The sequence below is a fragment of the Salmo salar genome, chromosome ssa09 (genome assembly GCF_905237065.1).
Source record: "Salmo salar chromosome ssa09, Ssal_v3.1, whole genome shotgun sequence".
Classification (NCBI taxonomy): Eukaryota; Metazoa; Chordata; class Actinopteri; order Salmoniformes; family Salmonidae; genus Salmo; species Salmo salar.
The window spans coordinates 62,782,472-62,806,342 of NC_059450.1; the positions used below are offsets into that span (position 1 = coordinate 62,782,472).

The 23,871-nt window shown below is 40.0% G+C and overlaps 1 protein-coding gene and 1 non-coding gene across 2 annotated transcripts in view; both read left to right on the forward strand.

The window, feature by feature from the left end:
* The window catches only part of LOC106611587 (leucine-rich repeat and immunoglobulin-like domain-containing nogo receptor-interacting protein 2), a 467,988-nt gene that overhangs the window by 26,046 nt on the left and 418,071 nt on the right, over positions 1 to 23,871 (forward strand). The gene's annotated exons all lie outside the window — the stretch shown is intronic.
* trnae-uuc (transfer RNA glutamic acid (anticodon UUC)) lies at positions 1,243 to 1,318 on the forward strand. The gene has a single exon. It is a non-coding gene; the product is annotated as a tRNA-Glu (tRNA).

Below are 23,871 nucleotides of genomic sequence, written 5' to 3' on the forward strand. Positions count from 1 at the left end.
TACTCTGTCGGCAGTCTGCATCACTTCACAGAAACCCTGTTTATTTTATTTTATTGTAAAGATAAGTGGCCCATTTACCTGTTCAAATCAAATCACATTTTATTGGTCACATAAACATATTTAGCAGATGTTATTGCGGGTGTAGCTAAATGCTTGTGTTCCTAGCTCCAACAGTGCAGTAATATCTAACAATTAACAACAATAAACTCAAATCTAAAAGTAAAATAATGGAATTAAGAAAAATATAAATATTAGGACAAGCAATGTTGGAGTAGCATTGACTAAAATACAGTAGAATAGAATACAGTATATACATATGAAATGAGTAAAGCAACATGTAAACATTATTAAAGTGACTAGTGTTCCATTATCAAAGTAACCAGTGATTCCATGTCTATGTATATAGGGCGGCAGCCTCTAAAGTGCAGGGTTGAGTAACCGGGTAGTAGCCGGCTAGTGATGGCTATTTAACAGTCTGATGGTCTTGAGATAGAAGCTATTTTTCAGTCTCTCGGTCCCAGCTTTGATGCACTTGTACTGACCTCGCCTTCTGGATGATAGCGGAGTGAACAGGCCATGGCTCGGGTGGTTGATGTCCTTGATGATCTTTTTGGCCTTCCTGTGTCATCGGGTGCTGTAGGTGTCCTGGAGGGAAGATGCATTGGCCAGACTGCACCACCTGCTAGAGAGCCCTGTGGTTGCGGGCGGTGCAGTTGCCGTACCAGGCTGTGATACAGCCCAACAGGATGCTCTCAATTGTGCATCTGTAAAAGTTTGTGAGGATCATGTTCCTTGGTGTCCAAACACACCAAGACAGTTGTGAAGAGGGCACAACAACACAGTTTCCCCGTCAGGAGACTGAAAAGATTTGGCATGGGTCCCCAGATCCTCAAAAAGTTCTTCAACTGCACCAGGGAGAGAACCACCTGATATGGCAACTGCTTGGCATCTGACCGTAAGGTGCTACAGAGGATAATGCGTAAGGCCCAGTACCAAGCTTCCTGACATCCAGGACCTACAGTACCAGTCAAAAGTTTGGACACACCTACTCATTCAAGGCTTTTTATTTATATTTACTATTATCTACATTGTAGAATAATAGTGAAGACATCAAAACTATGAAAAAACACATATGGAATCATGTAGTTAGCAAAAAGGTGTTTAACAAGGTGTTACACTTTATACTTGAGATTCTTGTATGTTGAGATTCTCTTATTATTATTGGTGACCTTAAGTAGTGGTAGTCCCGTGAGGCTCAGTTGGTAGAGCATGGTGTTTTCAACGCCAAGGTTGTGGGTTCGATTCCCACGGGGGACCAGTACGGATTTTTTTTTTTAATGAAATGTATGCACTCACTACTGTAAGTTGCTCTGGATAAGAGCGTCTTTGCAGCAATTCGACCATGAAGGCCTGATTCACACAGTCTCCTCTGAACAGTTGATGTTGAGATGTGTCTGTTACTTGTACTATGAGAAGCATTTATTTGGGTGGCAAAATCTGAGGCTGGTAACTCTAATGAACTTATCCTCTGCAACAGAGGTAACTCTGGGTCTTCCTTTCCTGTGGAGTTCTTCATGAGAGCCAGTTTCATCACAGCGCTTGATGGTGTTTGTGACTGCACTAGAAAAAACGTTCAAAGTTCTTGTCTGACCTTCATGTCTTAAAGTATTGATGTATTGTCGTGTCCCTGATTATTTGAGCTGCTCTTGCCATAATATGGACTTGGTCTTTTACCAAATAGGGCTATCTTCTGTATACCCCTACCATGTCACAAATCAACTGATTGGTTCAAACGCATTAACCTGTTAGGGTTAATTTGCACGTCTGGATAAAAAAAATGTACCCGATTTAATCTGGTTACTAATCCTACCCAGTAACTAGAATATGCATATACTTATTATATATGGATAGAAAACACTCTAAAGTTTCTAAAACTGTTTGAATGGTGTCTGTGAGTATAACAGAACTCATTTGGCAGGCAAAACCCTGAGACATTTCTGACAGGAAGTGGATACCTGATGTGTTGTATTGACTTTAAACCTATCCCATTGAAAAACACAGGGGCTGAGGAATATTTTGGCACTTCCTATTGCTTCCACTAGATGTCACCAGCCTTTACAAAGTGTTTTGAGTCTTCTGGAGGGAGATCTGACCGAACAAGAGCCATGGAACGATGATGTCCCATTAGACACCTGGCGCGCGAGTTCATGTTGGGTACCCTCGTTCCAATACGTTATAAAAGAGTATGCATTCGTCCACCTTGAATATTATTCATGTTCTGGTTAAAAAGGCCCTAATGATTTATGCTATACAACGTTTGACATGTTTGAACGAACGGAAATATATTTTTCCCCTCGTTCATGACGAGAAGTCCGGCTGGCTTAGATCATGTGCTAACAAGACGGAGATTTTTGGACATAAATGATGAGCTTTTTTGAACAAAACTACATTCGTTATGGACCTGTGATACCTGGAAGTGACATCTGATGAAGAGAATCAAAGGTAATGGATTATTTACATAGTATTTTCGATTTTAGATCTCCCCAACATGACGTCTAGTCTGTATCGCAACGCGTATTTTTCTGGGCGCAGTGCTCAGATTATTGCAAAGTGTGATTTCCCAGTAAGGTTATTTTTAAATCTGGCAAGTTGATTGCGTTCAAGAGATGTAAATCTATAATTCTTTAAATGACAATATAATATTTTACCAATGTTTTCTAATTTTAATTATTTAATTTGTGACGCTGACTTGACTGCCGGTTATTGGAGGGAAACGATTTCCTCAACATCAATGCCATAGTAAAACGCTGTTTTTGGATATAAATATGAACTTGATAGAACTAAAAATGCATGCATTGTCTAACATAATGTCCTAGGAGTGTCATCTGATGGAGATTGTAAAAGGTTAGTGCATCATTTTAGCTGGTTTTATGGTTTTGGTGACCCTGTCTTTGACTTGACAAAACATTACACACAACTCTTGTAAATGTACTGTCCTAACATACTCTAAATTTATGCTTTCGCCGTAAAACCTTTTTGAAATCGTAAAACGTGGTTAGATTAAGGAGATGTTTATCTTTCAAAGGGTGTAAAATAGTTGTATGTTTGAAAAATTGGAATTTTGACATTTATTTGGATTCAAATTTGCCGCTCTTGAAATGCACCTGCTGTTGATGGAGTGCACCACGGGTGGCACGCTAGCGTCCCACCTAGCCCATAGAGGTTAAGGAAAGAAATTCCACAAAATAACTTTTAACAAGGCACACCTGTTAACGGAAATGCATTCCAGGTGACTACCCCATGACGCTGGTTGAGAGAATGCAAAGCTGTCACCAAGGCAAAGTCTGGCTTCTTTGAAGAATCTCAAATATAAAATATATTTTTTTAGTTTAACCATTTTTTGGTTACTACATGATTCCATATGTGTTATTTAATTGTTTTGATGTATTCACTATTATTCTACAATGTAGAAAATAGGACAAATTCAGAAACACCATGTAATGGGTAGGTGTGTCCAAAGTCACTAAAGTCATAGACTCAGTACTTTGTTGAAGCACCTTTGGCAGTGATTACAGCCTTGAGTCTACTTGGGTAACATGCTACAAGCTTGGCACACCTATATTTGGAGAGTATCTCCCTTTCTGCTCTGCAGATCCTCTCAAGCTCTGTCAGGTTGGATAGGGAATGTCACTGCACAGTTATTTTCAAGTATCTCCAGAGATGTTCGATCGGGTTCAAGTTCGGGCTCTGGCTGGGCCACTCAAGGACATTCAGAGACTTGTCCCGAAGCCACTCCTGCGTTGTCTTGGCTGTGTGCTTAGGGTTGTTGTCCTGTTGGAATGTGAACCTTCGCACCAGTCTGAGGTTTTCATCAAGGATCTCTCTGTACTTTGCTTCTTTCATCTTTCCCTTTACACTGACTAGTCTGCCACCACCATGCTTCACCATAGGGGTGTTATTGGCCAGGTGATGAGCGGTGCCCAGTTTCCTCCCAACGTGACTCTTGGCATTCAGGTCACAGAGTTCAATCTTGGTTTCTTCAGACCAGAGGTGTCTTTTGGCAAACTCCAAGCGGGCTGTCATGTACCTTTTACTTAGGAGTGGCTTCCGTCTGGCCACTCTACCATAAAGGGATTGTTGGAATGCTACAGAGATGTTTGCCTTTCTGGAAGGTTCTCCCATCTCCACAGAGGAACCCCGTCAGAGTGACCATCGTGTTCTTGGTCACCTCTCTGACTAGGGCCCTTCTCGACCGATTGCTCAATCGGCCGGGCAGCCAGCTCTAGGAAGAATTTTGGTGGTTCCAAATGTATTCCATTTAAAAATGATGTTGGGCACTGTATTCTTCGGCACATTCAATGCTGCAGACATTTTTTTGTACCCTTCCCCAGATCTTTGCCTCTACACAATCCTGTCTCGGAGCCATACGGTCAATTCCTTCAACCTCATGGCTTGGTTTTTGCTCTGACACATTGTCAACTTTTGGACCTTATATCGACAGCCTTTCCAAATCATGTCCAATCAATTTAATTTACCACAGGTTGACTCGATTCAAGTTGCAGGTACATCTCACGGATAAACAATGGAAACAGGATGAGCTCAATTCTGAGTCTCATGTCAATGGGTCTGAATACTTATGTAAATGAAGTATCTGTTTTTTTTAAATACATTTTTAAAGTGTTCTAAATATCATTTTTTGCTTTGTCTTTTTATGGTATTGTGTGTAGACTGATGAGGATTTTTATTTATTTAATCGATTTTAGAATAAGACTGTGATGTAACAAAATGTTGAAAAAATCAAGGGGTTTGAATACTTTCCGAATGCACTGTATATCTCCATTCATTTTTTTGTTGCTATTTCCATTTTCCATTTTTCTTTTACATTCTATGCACTTTAGCTTGGTGGATATGTATTACTGTATCGCTTCAGTAATTCTTTCTGAATATTTAGGAGATTGAAAGAACAGGTGCAGAAAACAGTGGTGGGCACAGAACACTCCCCTGGGGGACTCCACCTGTGTAGGCAGAAGCAGTATCTTGAGTGGCCGTGCCACCGTTGCAGAGCCCAGCTGAGACCAAAGGGAGACCATCATCCTTTGTGGTCAGTATCGGTTCATCTGTGACCATCCAAAACAAAACCCTTGATTTATAGATCCCACTGTTGACATTTAGCTAGCTGACCTTTTTGACACTTCAGTTCCAGCAATGCATTCCTGTATTCAAATCTAAATTAGACATTTGGTTTTACAGGACTGCTACTTCCAGAGAATGTCAGTAGAAAAACAGAATCCGAGCACAGATCTTTGATTTTGATTTATTAGGATCCTCATTTGATGATTGCAATGGCGATAGCTAATCTTACACAAAAGACTTTACAATTTACATACATAAAAAAATATGAACATGTAATGTGTGTGCATCTAACAGAGACAAAAGTGAATCCCTAAGCCAGTTTTTTGACAGAGCTAGGTCACTTAGCAAACTCGGAATATGTTAAGCGAAGCAACAGCTGGATGTGGAATGCTCTGGCCAAATGCTTGGAACAGGTTTGGAGCCCAGACAGAGACTGATTCAGAAAATCTGGGAACCGCATGGTGTCATTACTGGGGGAAATCACCAGGTCTGCCATGATAAAGATTACTCCCATCTAATGCACAATGAAGGTTGAAATACATCCCTCATCTTACAGCACTTTCCCTGCTATGCTAACATTTAGAACAGTTGTCATGTTTGCAGCGATGTGAGCAGCAAGTCAAAATAGGTGTTCAATGTGCGCTTATCACAGTTATTACACTGCTTACAATGGGTGGGTGGAATGGGGGAAGATAACATTTTACATTACATATTAGTTATTTAGCAGACACTCTTATCCAGACCAATTTACGTTAGTGCATTGATCTTAAAATAGCTAGGTGAGACAACAACATATCACAATTGCAACAAGTACATTTTCCCTCAACAAAGTAGTTAACAGCAAAGTCAGAACTGGTAGGAAAAGTGCATGCTAGAAGAAACTTTATAACAGCAGAGACTCCATTGTCTGTCAATGTCTGTCAATGTGGCCACCATTAAATGTTTTCCTACATGACTAGCACATTTAATCTGTGTTGTACTGTATGAGATTATGGCCAGTTATAACATATAACGTTGTTGATAGTGCAGTGGAAGACATGAGGCTTGTGTTCAACGTCAGAAGGATTGTGATTGACAATATCATAGAATGTGAAAGTACCTGTTTAATTTATCCTTATCATTCATATTTATCCTCATTACCTCAAGAAGTGCAAGCATCATATGCTATCATAGTGATGGACACTGATTCCTTGTAATAGCACTTGTATTGTAAGTGACATGCACGTTTCTTAGCATGTACACCAACCTGGGATTTAATTTAAGGGATGCTGCTGATGCGTCACCAAGGACTGCAGTGGAGCTGTCCTAGATAGTCTTCTCATTTCCACATTGCTTAATCCTCTCTGTTCAGTTGGTTCAGTTGATTATAGACATCTAGCTTTTGAAACTGGAATATTCCTAAGGTAGGCATTGTACTGTACACTGTGAGATGTGAGCCATATGAGTACTTGCTTATTTATTCAAAATTTGGATACAGAGAATTTCACCTGTTCTACTTACAATCAAATATGGGGGATTAGTGTTTTTACCATGGGCCACTACAACTGAGTGGCGGTTGGTTAATCTCTGCACAATGTACTCTTAAATAAAATTAATGTACTATAAATGGGTACAATATCGGTAATCTAACTTTATGTTATGCTGAGAAGTACACTTGCATGTAATTGGGGTAGTTTGTACAACTGGTTCCAAAAAACTAACAGGGTCATGCATATTGGAGTGATTGAGAAAAAGTGGCAACCAATACTCAATCAGAATTTCCTCACAAAGATAAGCATGAATGAACGAATTTAGCAAATGAACCATTGTAATGGACAGAATGTATTGTAGAGAAGATAGCAGCCTCTGAGCCTCCCAATGATGGGAACGCTCAGTCGTTTACAAGAACTGTGTCTGTTAATCTGAAAGGAAATCGTATTTTTCTGTCTGGCGAGAGATAGGCCTCCGCATTTTAAAGCTGTTGAGCACCAATACAGGCCATAAAAAGACAAGTCACTTTATAGAGGTCTTGTTTTTATCAACGCAAAAGCAAGGATTATATAAATGTCAGAATAAAGTTATTATCAATATAGCTATATAGGTGTGTTGCAACGAATTCTAAATTCACTTTCACATAGTCATTGCCCAAAATATGACATTTGTAAAATAATTAAACAGTAGTGGAGAATTTAAATAATGCCTTTATGAGTTAGTTCATGAATATTGACAACGTTTTACCACTTGACTGGAAGGTGTTGGAGGGCCAAATCAAATCAAAGTTTATTTTTCATGTGCGCCCTTAACCAAAAGTGCAGTTTTTAAGTAAAAAATAAGTACTAGGTAACTAATAGATATGTTTAAAAAATGTAAATTAAAAAACCTGTAAAAAATAACAGTAGCGAGGCTATATACAAGTGGTACCGGTGCAGAGTCAATGTGTGGGTGCACCGGTTAGTCGGGCTATTTGAGGTAATAAGTACATGTAGGATTAGTTAAAGTGACTATGCATAGATGATAAACAGAAGGTAGCACCAGTCCTGAGTCTCTGTGGTCACTAAGGATCCCATGGCACTTATTGTAAGACTAGGGGTGTTAACCTTGGTGTCCTGGCTAAATTCCCAATCTGGCCCTTATACCATCACGGTCACCTAATCATTCTCAGCTTACAATTAGCTCATTCGTCACCCATCCTCTCCCGTCACTATTAACCAGGTCGTTGCTGTAAATGGGAATGTGTTCTCAGTCAACTTACCTGGTAAAATAAGGGTTATATAAAAATGAAATGAAAAACAAGATGAGAAACTAAAATGGCTGATGTTTTTAAGCGTTTAGCATGCTAGCTAATAATGGTTTCTGTGAAGTAGATAATACAAATGTTACTGGTGTCAAGAAAATGGGAATAACAAAGACAAACAATAAATACATTGAGGAAGCGATGTGATAAATTATTAAAGATATTTCCATAGAAGTGAAAGATAGCAATGGCATTTGCCTTGCTGTATTTTGGCCCTTACATGGGAGCTACTGTAGAGTTGCACTTTTAACATTGTGTGAGTGGGAGCCTCCTTCCACACAGATTCTGCAGGCACTTTAAGTGGCTTTTAAACACTGGACATGATAACAGAGGAACTATTTCTGACTCAAGGCTAAAGCCGTTTGAGCGCTGCCTGTGGCTCGTACATTGTGCTGATGGAGAATGGGATTATTTGCTAACTCATGGATTTCCACCATATTGTCTCCACCCTCAAATTCGCCTTCTCCCATTTCCCCCTCCACGTTGTCTCCCCCCTCCCGACAATCCCTTTCTTCTTAGTGTCTGTGATGTATCCTACATCCTCTGGAACCCCTAGAAAGTCAAACAGTGTAATAATGTTGTCTGTTGAATGGATTTCCAGAGACTTGGATTCTATGGCTGTTCATCAGAGACACTGTCCCAATTCAGCCCAATATGAATAATCTCATTGTAATTTCCTATTGGTAGTTTTGAAATGTGAAATGGAATTCACACCGATTTATACAAGGAGGTATTAGGAGGAATGATAATTCCTCCTAAATGACTCTCCACCCTACCTATAGTCAGCAGCTAAATGACTCTCCACCCTACCTATAGTCAGCAGCAGCCATTTACTAAAATATAGGGAAGTAATGTGCCAACTGTTTTTCACTGAGAGGCCAGGCTAGACCTTGAATTACCAGTCATTTGGGTGCAAAAATAATTAACCTATCATACTTATGGTTCTCACTTTCAGGGGAAGGTACATGTACAGGATGAATTTGAGTTGCTTTGTACTGCCACTGAAATTATTGCAGTGAAATTCTCATAATGACTCACAGAGATTAGATATTTATTCTCAGATTTTTGGAGAACCATTTACAACATGCTCTCTAGTTCTATCAGAATAGATTACCATTTTACAGGAATTAGTTCAAACAAATAACATTTCGAAGTGTGCCCCTCAAAGACACGTTTATATTAGAAGAGATGTGTCTTATGTAACATATGCTCCAGGTAAAATCAGCGCTTCTGTGATTGGTTTGATTTCCCACTTTGTCATTGTCATTTCAACAGTCTCTACACTCTGGTTAATATGGCATGTTGTCAAACACTAAAGGGTAAGACCAAAATCAATGGATATAAAACATATTTAGTGTAATCCAACATATCCTCAGAACACTTAAATGGAAGCAATGCATCAACTCACATCACACAGGTATAGTTTGATTAATTCAATGTATTATTCCAATCACCCCCCATGCATAGCACCACTATAAATAAATAACTATGACATATAAAATAATACTAATATTACTAATATCTTACTTCTAAATATAATAATCCATTGTCATTTAGGGTCAGGCAATGATATAGTTGATGCACGCAGCAGATGGTAGGTGTTTTTGTGTGTTCCTTTTTTCCTCGTGCACAATAGCAGGGAGAAAAGGACTGCTAAAGGCCAGGATAATGTACCATATGGTCGGGCCCTCACACACACACACCTGGGTCTGTTGTCATGAGGTGTGTGACGACGGCAATCAAAGAGCGAGCGTGGCTGCGAGCCGAGTGGCATTGTGCATGGTAAAGTCATAATTACATGCAAGAGTTTTTTTTCCCTGCCTCCCCTCTTATTTTTCATGATTTATCGCTTTACCACAGCTGTCATACGTTGGGCTCCTCCGATTGGTTGTAACTGGAAATTGTATTAAAAACGGTAGTGTGGCATGCGGCAGCGCAAGCCCGCTCAAATACTGTAATGGCGTCGAGTCAATCCGCTGCTCCCGCATCGTGAAATAAGAGCAGGGTAATGAGCAGAATGGATCGCAGATGAAGATCCTGACGTGCTCAGTTGTTTTACAGTGTCACTTTATCCCTAGATCATCCTTGTCTGGCATTGATTGCCTCGTTTCAAATGCATGCCTTGATACTGAGATCTACAGTACCAGTCAAAAGTTTGGACACACCTACTCATTCAATGTTTTTTCTTTATTTTTACTATTTTCTGCATTGAAGAATAATAGTGAAAACATCAAAACTATGAAATAACACATATACAAAGCTGTCATCAAGGCAAAGGGTGGCTAGTTTGAAGAATCTCAAATAATAAATATATTTTTATTTGTTTAACACTTTTTTGGTTGCTACATGATTCCATATGTGTTATTTCATAGTTTTGATGTCTTCACTATTATTCTACAATGTAGAAAATAGAAAAAATAAAGAAAAATCCTTGAATGAGTAGGTGTGTCCATACTTTTGGCTGGTACTGTACATGCATAATATAATGTGTTTTGCACCGACGCATGTTTTTCGTCAAGGAATCCATATTTAAATGCGTAAAAGTGTACAGCTGTGACATGCCTATCCACAACAGATTGTGTTCAACTGATTAGAGTGAATCGGACGGTAAGAGCTGTAACTTTATATGCACGTATCTTTGGCTTAGATCATGCACATTATTGCCATAGGCCCTTGTCTCTGCAAATAGTGATGGTCAAAAAGGACCCATGAGCACCAACATGTGAAGTCCACAGGAGCATATCAAATTGGGTGTCAAATGAAAGCTAAGTGTCTATGTTTTTGGGAAATGAAGGCATAGATACATTTTTCAACAATTTCTGGATAAACAGATGGAAAAGGGGTCTTAGAAAACATCTACCAGAAAATGTTTGGTCTGGGTTTAAGGTTTATCATGTCATGATAATCTCGGTCTCCCCTCCTCTTGTTGAGGACATGCATTTGTGACAGACCACCTATTTTTGGTCTTCTGTTGCAAAATCTTAAATTGTGTTTTTTAACATTGAATAAAAGTACAAACTCAGAGATACAAAATTGTATATCATACACTGCAGTTGAGGAACAATGGGAAAGTAATTCTGCTTTGAAAGTAATTCTGCTTTGAAAGTTGAAAAACTTGTAACCCCACTTTGAGAAAATAGCCCTTGAATATTTTGGTACACCTACTGGAGAGCTCTTCTTTGTCTACACTCATTCAGGATCATTCACATCCTCTTAAGCCTTAGCCTCACCCATCTCTTTAAGGATTCACATGTGAGGCCATGTGCTAAACAGAGTGAGTGTAGTTCACATGTTCACCAGGCTGACTTGATGAGTCATGTAATCATCTGGCAAAGTGGAGTCTTTTGTTTAGACATGTAGCTAGATAGCTAGGGGACTAGTCAGGATTGAGGTAAAGATGAACGGAGCAAAGTACAGAGAGATCCTTGATCAAAACCTGCTCCAGAGCACTCAGGACCTCAGACTGGGACTAAGGTTCACATTCCAACATGACAATGACCCTAACTCTTTGAATGTCCTTGAGTGGCCCAGACAGAGCCCAGACTTTAACCAGATTGCACATGGGGTGGCAGGTAGCCTAGTGGTTAGAGCATTGGGCCAGTAACCGAAAGGCTGTTGGATCAAATCCCCGAGCTGACAAGCTACAAATCTGTTGTTCTGCCCCTGAACAAGCCAATTAACCCACTATTCCCTGGTAGGCTGTCATTGTAAATAAACATGTGTTCTTAACTGACTTGCCTAGTTAAATAAAGGTAAAAAAATATTATCTGGACAGACCTGAAAATAGCTGTGCAGTGATGCTCCCCATCCAACCTTACAGAACTTGAGAGGATCAGTAAAGAAGAATGGGTAAACTCCCCAAATACAAGTGTGCTAGGCAAGAAAACTGCTGAAGGTGCTTCAATAAAGGGTCTGAATACTTATGCAAATGTGACATTTCAGTTTTACATTTTTTTATAAATTCGCAAAAAAAGTCTAAAAACCTGTTTTTGCTTTGTAATTATGGGGTATTGTGTGTAGATTGATGAGGGGAAAAAACTATTTAATCCATTATAGAATAAGGCTGTAACGTAACAAAATGTGGAAAAGTGAAGGGGTCTGAATACATTCTGAATAGCCTGTATCTAGCCTAAACTCACCCATTAGCAGCCACCTTCTCTGTTTGTTTTCCATCTCAGCCAGTGGAACAGGAACAATGACAGTGGGCGAGGACCAGACAATAAAATACCAGCGTCAATATAATAAACATAACAGTAACAGGTTATCACTCGCAGAATCTAGTCTACACTCGCCTAAACCTATAGCCCACACTTGAGCCTTCTTCCTTTTTGCCTCAGTCTGGCCTGCTTCTCCTCATCCACTACAGTCCTCCTGGTCTGCTGGCCACTGGATGTTCACTGGTAACCATACTCCTGCCTCCTCTTCTTCTTCACCAGGTTCTCCCATCTCTGATCTTTGTCCTTTGTTCCAACAGTATGAATGTTCTTACAGAGTCCCTTGTCAACCTTGCTCAACTTGACATTGTCTCTCTGGAGCATCTGTATGACAGTCAGAGTCCTGGACCTGAGGACATATTTGGTGGTCTGAATGGCATTGAAGGTAGCCATGTTCATGTTGGTGCTCTTCTGGTCTATGATGTCTCCCATCACACTAAATTAAGACTCCACCATAGGACCATGGAAGACGGAGAAAGCCCCTAGTACAACCTGGTTCAAGCCTGGGGACTTTCCAGTGTTCATGACTTCAGCCCACTACTTGACCATTTTGTCCTCACCATCCTTGTAAGGGGGAAGGGTGGAGCCCACATCATATTTAATGACTTCCAATGGCACATCACATTTGGGTTGCACTGGGTGGCCTTTTCTCCCCACAAGCCACTTCAGCAGAATGCCAGTCTGTGAATGGCCTTTCACCATTGGGTCCATAGCAGAAAGTGATTGCAGGGTCCTGCTGTCCTGGGGCAGTTTTTACTGCATGTAAGCTGCAGTTGTCATGTGTGCAGTCTTCACTGCATCAAAAAACTGCTACACAATCTGGAAAATATTATGAGAAAATGTTTTACCCAGAGAAAAAGTGTTTTGTGTTTAATTTCTCATTTATACATTTACTAACCGGGCGTCCTGGATTTTCTGCCTTAAGTTTCTCAGCCACTGGTCCAACATACAACTCTCTGGAAGGCAGCATCTTGTCAATAAAATCTCATCTCTATGAGCTTCTTGGGTGTTTTTAATCATTCTCTCTACTAGTATTCTGACATTTCGCATTCTTAAAATAAAGTGGTGATCATAATTGACTTAAGACAGGGAATTTTTACTATCATTAAATGTCAGGACTTGTGAAAAACTGAGTTTAAATGTATTTGGCTAAGATTTATGTAAACTTCCGACTTCAACTGTATATATATTTTTACATGTATTTATCCCCTTATTTTAGGCACTAAACTATCTCCATATATACTTCATTCATTTTTTAAAACTGGTCACAGGGACCTTCAGACGAGTCTTGTGAGGCTTGTGGGCGTCCTAGAGCAAAACGGAGAACACCACCATGCTTGTGAGAGTTTCATCTTTCAATAAAGTGGTAATAGTTTGTAGGCCAAACTGTTCGGACACGACAGACATTTTCGTGAGCAGACCGATTTTAAGACACAGCTCTGGCTCTGCCAACTTTCACTGCTGATGCGGAAAGGCGATATCAGCGGATGCAGTGGATTGAGATGAAGCCCATACAAAAAATAGATACAGTATCTTTACCTTAAAGAGTCAGAGTTTGATGGAATTGTTGTATTATGTTAATTAGAAATGGTAGGCTAAGGGTTAATATCACCACCACTACCAATTTTAATAGTGCTTATAAACAAATATTGTCACACCGACAAAGATGGTCTCAATGCACATATTCAAACTCTTTTCAGACGCATTTACATCATTAAGATGAACATACTTCCTCAGATAAGCCTTTACAGCTCTATGATTCCCCTTCCACTGCCGCTGGGATATTGGAAGAAACTGCACACTTTGACTTCCACATTTATATGGAGGGGAAAGTGCCCTCGAATCAAAATGTCCACTTTACAAAGAAGGAAGTCTTCTGGAGGCCAAAACCATCCCAATCTTAAATTATATTTCTGGGGATTTATTCTGCTCCTGGTGGTGTGGTTGAACCCAAATGTTCAAGTGGGCTGGCACCCCTGAGTAGAATTTAGCAAAGCCGTACAGGCTCCAAGATCTAGTATATTCCAAAATCTCTATCAAAAAAGTAAAAAACCTATCATCACTCAAATGCTTACAATACGGCGTTCAATGGGGAGCCATTGCAAATATATTATTAATCATGACCCCCATATGCCATTGTTTAATAATTCTAGTCTTCTCTTGGGTGGCCAGCCAGTATCCTTTCCAGCTTGGAGTTAGAGGGGAATTCATACTCTCTCTGACACTGTGGACAGTTGCAGCCTACGTGTGTTCCAAGACTTACGATCTGCCTGGTTTTCATAATTGATTTATTTCCAGCTTCGTTCTGCTTTCCGTGCTTATAGAGTACCCTGCGGTTCAGATCCAGTATCTCATCCTATCCACAAAATAATGACAGCAAGGGTAAGGACATAGTCTCCAAATTATATAGGGTGCATTCATAAATTGCCTCCAGTGTGTCAGATGGTGCTCTGGGTCATTCATAAATTCAGATCGTTGTCAGATTGTCTGTTCATAAATTCAGAGTGTTTCGGTCTCAGAGCGTTCAGAGCGCACACTGGACACTGGCAAAGGAGTAGGGTTCATCCAAGCATTCTGACTTCACAACTGCAGTCAAGCACCCAAGTTAACTGGTTAAAGTTAGCTAGCTTGTTAGCTAATTCCAGACAAATGAGAGAACACCTCACTCTGACCATTTCACTCGCCCTAGCAGAGCTGGATAGGCTGAGTTCATGTTATCTGGAGCTTTAGTGACTGTAACTGTGCTGCTGGCAATAATTTAATGACTTTTCTTGCCAACGTTTACTGACACCGGTCGGGTGTTGCGCGTTCGTAAATTCATCAGTTATTCTGCGCCCTTGCACAATCAGACGAGAGTGCTTTGAAATCGGAGTAGATAGACAGAGTGAATTTACGAACGCACCCATATGTATTCCTACTCAAACCAACATATTACTAATTACCAATTTATTCCAAGTGGAACAAAGATATATCAGCAGTAGATATTAACTGGAGTAGTGTCTGGTCCAACATCATATTCTCATCAAGAACCCAAATCACCAAATGACCCACTTCAATTTTGCCCATAGTTATGCGACTCTTAAAAAACTTTTCCAGATGAACATCAACTCAACCCCTGTCTGTGTGCTCTGCCCCCTGGGTAATCCTGGCACATGTTCATGTGGTCTGCAAGTGCCCAGAGGTTTTCTCCTTTTGACACTCTCTGGCTTCATCATTTTATCTAACCCATCCCATGTCTTCCCAATATGCTACTGCTTAATGATGACTCTTCACCGAGCTTAACATACAGGCAGAGATACCATATATGAATGGTTGCCACACACTCTGCCACATCAGCAATGGATTTATTTATTCATGGCCATAGCTCAACTTGAACTGTCAATCTCTCAACTGCATGGTGCAAAATCTGAGAATATTAATATATGGACTGCAACACTTGTCAGTATAAAATCATTACTTGAATATACTGTATGTACTTAAGTAAGAATGAACAATTGGTGTGATATGGAGGGAGGTGGGGGGATACAGTGCCTTGCAAAAGTATTCATCCCCCTTGGCGTTTTACCTATTTTGTTGCATTACAACCTGTAATTTAATCTCTCTAGGGTCCCTACCATGGGCAGTATTTTCACATCCGGATAAAAAACGTACCCCATTGAATCTGGTTATTACTACTGCCCAGAAACTAGAATATGCATATAATTGTTTGATTTAGATAGAAAACACCCTAAAGTTTCTAAAACTGTTTGAATGGTGTCTGTGAGTATAACAGAACTGATATGGCAGGCCAAAACCTGAGAAGATTCTGTACAGGAAGTGTCCTCTCTGACCATTTCTTGGCCTGCCACATGTTTTGCGTGCCAAACTTGGTGGGTGTCAAATTAGCTAGCCCGTGATGGCGAGCTATCTACTCAGAATATTGCAAAATGTGCTTTTGCCGAAAAGCTATTTTAAAATCTGACACCACGATTGCATAAAGGAGTTCTGTATCTATAATTCTTTAAATAATTGTTATGTTTTTTGTGAACGTTTTATCGTGAGCTAGTAGACTATTCTTTAGTAAAGGTTGAATAGTGTATTGTTCAGCGATTATCCCCCCTCCCCAATTTGCAACAAATTTTCGTTCCCATCTCATTCCTTTCTCTCTTCCACACGTCATCATTCTGCTCCTGAGTGGTTTGCTTGTGGGCGTGCTGGCAGGATATGGCAGCATCTTCAATTGTGCGTCAAGAATTCTTCATACAGTAGCACGTTTGTATGAAGATGGGGTTATTCACAGGCAAATTGCTATATGCTATTGAGGTACATTTGTGTCTTTTTGTCGAGAGCAAAACCTTTTTTTTATTTTCAATCAAAAATAATTGTTCTGAAAGCAACTTTTTTTCCGACACAAAGGAAGTCACCTCAGACACCTACGAAGATGGCATCTCAGGTAAGCAGCACTGGGCTTTATTGATGTATCCTAAAAATGACATCTGCTGCTTTAGATTGAATGGTCATGTCTCAGTTATTGTTTTCATATCTATAAAAAAATAAGCTGTTTTCTTTATTTTCAGAGAGCGAGCTGATCAAGGGGTAAATGTAGATATTGCCAGATGTTCACTGTCTGAGGAACAGGCCGTGGAAGCTTTATTGCAGGCAAAAGTATCCATAACCAGAGGTAATTAAACTGTTCTGTGTTCTTTTTCTCCATCTCTGCCTGTCTTGTTGTACATGGAACCTGTCTCACATGCATTAATTAAAAAACCCTTAAGATGTCAGCTGCTAATTTTCTGATTTACACAACATTAACACAGCCATTTTCACTGGACTACCTGTTGCTATCTGTTGCTGCCAAGTCATGATTTCCCTGGGGGCTAGCCTTGCAATAACCAAATGGTGAGACACATAGCCCTCTATATTTAAATGTTTCAGGTACACTCCGGTAGGTGTCTGCGTCACATACAGTATCTTCTATTGACATTATCTTCTTTTGTTTGTCCTGATGTTTGTTTTTCAGCATAAAGTACTCTGTAGACACTTAGTGTGGACACCAGGTGAGACCACACACACACAATAACAGTCTCTCTTCTTCACTTCATCGCTCTCCCTCTTCTCCCCAAATCCTCAAGGTTTTATCAGCTGTTTTGATAAACCCCTCCCGCATCTGAACTAGCTGACACAGAGGGCACAGCATGATCATAGGTGAGATGTCACTTGGTCGGGTCAACAGGAAGTATTATTAAAGAGATGCTTTACATTGAAATACAGACAGAGTTGTAGTAGTCCCAGAGTGACTGACGGTGTTACAATAAAAAAAAACAAGGCTAAATCATGCTCTCTCTCTATCTATCTGTCACTCGTCTGCAGGTATGTTTTGATGTGAGAGAGGAAGCCAGTCCCGTCATCGCATCCTCACCCACTCTTAAGATAACCTTCGGGCCAACTGGGGGCCCAAGGCTGGTTAGGAGACACCGCTAGAGACACCGCAATTGTGATGAACTGAGAGAATATTAGGGTAGCACTGTAATTCATTAATCATAAGCTGTCTGCCGCTGTTCTTACCTCTTTCCCTTTCTGTCTTCTACACCTCTCTCCCCACCTCGTCTTCTTCCTCGTTTTATAATGCACACCATATGTGCATTGCAGTACAGATTGAACTTGTATTTATAATATAATATTACAATTATCATAATGATAATGCATGTATTATGTATTTATAACACCTGGATAATGAACTTCTTTCAATAAAGCGTTTCACATTCTCCACTGGTTGAAATTAAATATCTTATTGAAATACTATCCTGTGTCCTCAGATTAATGCAGGTGAAGGGAGTTCGATATGCATAGTTTTGTTTTCTGTATACTGTATTTGAATTACAAATCAATCATGTTTCTTGTCTATTGCATAGTTACAATGTGATGTCCCAGTAGCTGGAGTGGTAAACACTGTTGAAGTGTATAATTGTAATACATACATGCAGACACAACATCATTCAAATAATGGAGTTTGATATGACTGAAAAAGAATGTCTCAGAGATTCATACCTGAACCGCACCTTTTTTTGCCAAGGTAGAGCACATGATCAGTGAATATATTCAATGTACAGGCTACAATGTGGGAATCTCATGTGTGGTAATAACTACAGTACATCTATATAGGACTTGCATCCTTGGCACAACAAAGTTTTTATATTGTACTCTATCCATATGTAACAGTATAGCTTCCGTCCATCTCCTCGCCCCTACCTGGGCCCGAACCAGGGACCCTCTGCACACATCAACAACAGCCACCCTCGAAGCATCGTTACCCATCGCTCCACAAAAGCTTTTGCAGAGCAAGGGGAACAACTACTTCAAGGTCTCAGAGCGAGTGACGTCACCGATTTAAACGTTATTAGTGCACACCCCGCTAACTAGCTAGTCATTAACACCGGTTACACATAGGCTTCATTAATGCCATTCAGACTTGAAGTTGATACAACAACTATGATAGCTGAGGTTCATAGATAGGTTCTGAACTAATATTCATACCAAACGTTTTAGGGTCTATTCACAGATAGGCATACAGTTATTTTATCCTCCACTATACAATAAGCAATTAAATAGTTAGCTATGTTACTTCAGCTGCATTGCAAGGCAAGTTTACACAATTGTACATTCAATTTGCGGTAAATGCTTTAGCTAGTTAGATTCTTTCATCCACTGTTTCACAAGACGACAGATTGGTTTGCTGGTTTTCTCAGGAGTCGCTAAAACATTAAACAACACGAATTACAAATTCATTCTCCCAACACTAGCTAGCTGGCTAATTTTAGCTAGTCAGATAACTTGCTAAATAGCGATTTTCATAAATTAACTTTATGACATAAAAATATGCACAAACGTTTGTCCCTACATTAACTAACATATTCCTCTCAATTGTATATTTTGTCAGCCATTTTCACCAGGGACGGGTGTCTTGCGTCAAAATTCGTCATTGGAACCACTCTATATGTTTAGTCATATAAAAATCTTGGGACCCAAATGCATAATGAGTGCTCTAACTCCCCCTTGTGGTGGTCTGGAGCAATGAAGCCATGACGCTGGGCACCTCTCAGTCCCACGGTGCATCGCAACTTTTAAAGGAGGAACCACTGTACAACAATTTTGCACAGCCATTGATGAGGAGGGATAACACTCCACAGGCCACAATCAACAGCCAGATCAATTCTATGTGAAGGAGATGTGTTGTGCTACATGAGGGAAATGGTGGTCACACCAGATACTTCTGGATTTCCACACCCCTTAATCTTTTTTTAAGGTATCTGTGACCAACATATGCATATCTGTATTCCCAGTCATGTGAAATCCATAGATTAGGGCCTAATTTATTTATTTCAATTGACTGTTGTCCTTATACGATCTGTAACTCAGTAACATGTTTGAAATTGTTGCTTGTTGCGTTTTTTTTTCTTCAGTATAATTACAAGTATATCCTATGCAACTACGTTGTTCTTACATAGCCTTTGAGCCAAGTCATGACAGGGTGTGCCTTCTTACAATTGTTGTTGCCAGGTCCTAGCCTATTTATCAACCCTGGTATCGGCACCTTGTAGTTGAGGGTGTAGCGAAATGTTTGTGGGAGCTAGAAGCAGAGCTGCCATATCTGTCGGCGCCATCTTCTTCTGTAAGATCAGATTTTGGTTCAAGTTATTAACATGGTAATTCACAGGTCACTTCCAACCATGTGATTACAAACAGTAGTAACATACTGGAACAAGAAAATGTGTAATAACATATGTAGTTAGACATGTGGAATAACCTTCAGCAAGTAAATATGTAATTGCACATTCCTTGTTCCAATTGTGTAATAACTGATTCTGCAACAACCATATTACCATGTAATTAAATTGTAGAACCTATTTAGCTACTTATAATGTTGTTAGCACAGTTATTACTGTGTTAGTTACAAAGTAATATAGGCAACTAAATGTAAAGTGTTAGACAATTGTCTTTATAAATGATTAAGTGATTAAAACCCGTAATTCCGCTAACAAATTGGTAACGGAAATACCCCAAAAATTAGTAACGGAATTATTTCAACGGAATTGGTTACAATGGAAAGTCATAATAGTCACAAACCACAGTTGGGTCACCTGCTACTGTCCTCACTTCCACTCTCATACTGTTATCTTCAGGTCATTACTGTTTTATATGACTTTCAGTCGTCTTGTGGTCAAACCAAGAGAGTTAAAACAGTCTGAGTCTGGACAAGCCCTCCCCCTCTCTCCATCTCTGTGTTGATCTCTCACTCTCCAGTTAATATCAGCTCCCCAGCTCTTACTGACACCTACCCATGAGCCCGCTCTCTTTCCATTTACTGTAACCAGCATACGCACCCACTGAGCACCGACCGACACCGGACACCAATGACCATTGAAAAGTAGTTGAAATTTGGTTAGTCCACCCTGGCCTTGACTTTAAAGGGAAACTTCACTGTGAGACACTACTTGGGGGTGTTTTTCCAGTCCCCCTACATAATTATGAGTGATGAGAGGTGTTGCAGACATAATTATACACCATAGCAAGCTAGCTAACAAGCTAGAAACAAACCAAAACATTGTTTAGAAAGTTGCTTTTAGTTGCCTGGTTTGATAGATTGACATATGCTCAATTCATTTATAAACGGGTGGATTTATTGGTGTTAAAATGCACTAGTTATGCTATTTTGTACGACCAGGCTGCTGATGTCATGCAGCCTGTAGTTTTTATGTTTATGCTTTTTCATAACGACAACAACAAGTTTGATGTCGGATGGCAATAGAATGTTCATGATGATGTGACAACTGTCGATAGACATAGTATAAACCAGCCTTTAGTCTTCAAATCTTTGGTTGTTTAGTACATGGCCTCACATGTGAATCCTTAAAGAGATGGGTGGGGCTGAGGCTTAAGTGGGTGTGAACCATGCTGAATGAGTATAGACAAAGAAGAGCTCTCCAGTACGTTTACCAAAACATTCAAGGGCCATTTTCTCAAAAGTGAGGTTTCAAGTTTATAAACTTTCAAAGCAGAGTTACTTTCCCATTATTCCCATTGTTATCCAATAAAATAAAATAAAAACATTTAAAATGTTGATAAATAGGATCAAATTGAGCCAGTCGGTCACATTTAAAAACATTAATCGAAATATTTCCAAACATAATGAGAAGGATCATGAAAAGGTAGGATATAGAATGAAAGACAGGAACTGAAGACCTGGAGATCCTGAAAATGTTGTGATGTTATATTCAGTCTGTTATTAAAATGTGTTGTGGCTTCTTGATTGTTCAGGCCGCATGAACGAGAACAAATGAAGAAGATGGCTGTGTCTCTGATTGAGTTGGGTGGTTCCTCGTTCCGGTTGCTTCTTTGGTCCTGAGAATAGCTTGTTGCTATTCTCTGTTGGCTCCTTGCTGGAGTTGCAGAGGCTGTGCTCTTATTGTCTTCTCCTTCGTTCCTTGAAAAAGGTTAGCTTAAACATACCGTTCAGGCTCCTTAAAGACTAAGTCTCCTTCCAATTCCTGTACTGGATTACAGATAGCATTCCCTAAAGGTACTTTCCTTAATTTTAACTTATCAGCTCACCAGTTCTTGCCATTAGGCAAAGGTCCAGGCCCTGTTGTCACCCTACTGAAGATGGAGGTTCTTCTCCCTCCTCGAGAGAGGTCTAGCTCGAGAGGTCTAACTTGAGAGGTCCAGCAGGATCAAAGGCTAAAGGTGTTAGCATGCTTCAGCTTGGCTGTTGGCTAGTGTGCTCGCATGCTCCCAAAAAATACATTCGTTTGGGAAAAAAAAGAGGGAAAGCGGCAATATTACCCCGGGACAGTAGAGGGCAATGAGCGGGTAATATCCATCTACGACCAAACAAGGAAGTGACGACACACCCAAACAAGGAAGTGTAGGAGAATAAAATATTGTACACAGAGAAACACTTGACTGGTGCCAAAATTTCATTTGTGTGAATTACCCAGGATCTACTAGATTTGATGTACCTAGCAACACATATAATAGGCGAGATACTGAGACAGAAGATGCCCGCTACAGGTGCACAATGGTGGATGTAGGGGCATACAGCAGAGAGGGCTATGGTGGAGTGTTTCAAGAGACCCTGGATTTACCACTGCCAGCTGTCCTGCCTGGTACCACAACGTCAAGGTCACATGTTTTGATGGGAGATGCAGCTTTCCCCCTACATAGAAGCTCATGTGCCCTTATCCAGGTATGTTGATTATATCATGTTTTTTTTTTGTTTTTATTTCCCTTGTTACAGCATACATGTATGCACCTCTATATGAGAAGTTCCATTTTATCAATGCTTTTGGATTATGGTTCATGGAAAATGGTATGGTGTTTTTGTTTACCAAATATTTCTGACATTCTCTTGTTATCTCTCATTCACAGGCGCCCATCTCAATAAACCTGGGCGTACCTGGGCGTACCTGGAACTACCACCACTCTCATTGTAAGAGAGTCAGAGAATGCATTCGGCATCATGGCTGCAAGGATGAGGATTCTTGATTGACGCAAAGACTCAGTTCTTTGTGTGCACTGTGAACCAGTAGAGTTTGAAACTTTTAGACCTTATTCTGAGACATCTCAGTATGAAGTAATTTATATTACATTGAACTATACCACGAGTAGAAGAAAGCCTGTAAAGTCTGTGAAACACAGCTGTTCTGTATGTTGTCAGCACTTGATGTTCAAATATAATGCATTGAAATACTTTGTATTGAGAAATGTCAACAGAGCTTTTTCAGCACACAAATAAACATGTATTCTTGCTTCTGAAAGTAAACCACAATACAAAAGTGTCTGCTGAGAACAGACATGTAAACAAGTGTCTATGGAATAAAATGCAAGTATCAAATATTTCTGAACAATAGTACAACTGTGTCTGCTATGAACAGACATGTCAACAACAGAAGGATCAAATATAAAGAGTGTAGATTCAAATATGTATGAGAAATATACATTTTTAGGAACTATATTAAAATAGTGTCTTATAAACAGACATGTACATAACAACTGTTTATGCAATAAAATTAAAGTGTCTAGTGTCTGACTCCTGAGATGTCTGAACAACAGAACAAACTAATAATTTCACTGTGGTCCATGTCCTCTTCTTGAAGTCATGCATGAACTCATGCAGCTGGTCATCGAATTCCTCCTGGAGTTTTGGCAAGAGTTCATCCATGAAATCAGCAATAGGTGCCAGGACCCTGTGGAGAAGAGGGGGGAAACTATGAGTGTCTGGAGAGCAGTGTGCATGGTGAGGAGAGGAGGAAAAAGGACACCAAAAGAGAGGAATGGTGGATCAGAGTAAATTAAATAATGTATATAGTTGTATTTATTTACCTCTGGGACAAGCTGCTGGCTCAGTACATGACATTCTCCATATCTTAAGATATGTCTTCAATCATTTGCAATGCCTTTGCGAGTGATGTGTCAAGGACTGAGTCTGCAGCTTTTTTCTATCTTCTCACCCTCCTGCTACTGCTGCTGCTGCTCTGTGGCATAGGTGAGGAGCAAGAGAGTGGAGTAGGTCTTGGAGTTGGGCACAGGATAGAGCTTCCCAGGTCCTGCATGGAGATTTTTTCTAATTCTGCACTGAAACTCAGTGTGGGAGATGGGCTGGGGGCAGAGGTAATGCTTGGGGCCGGTGAAGAGATGATTTTTTATCAAAAGTTGTAAAGATCTTTACTTTAGTTGGTTGGCTTGCATTCCCTGCACCAGTATGCTGCTTGGCTA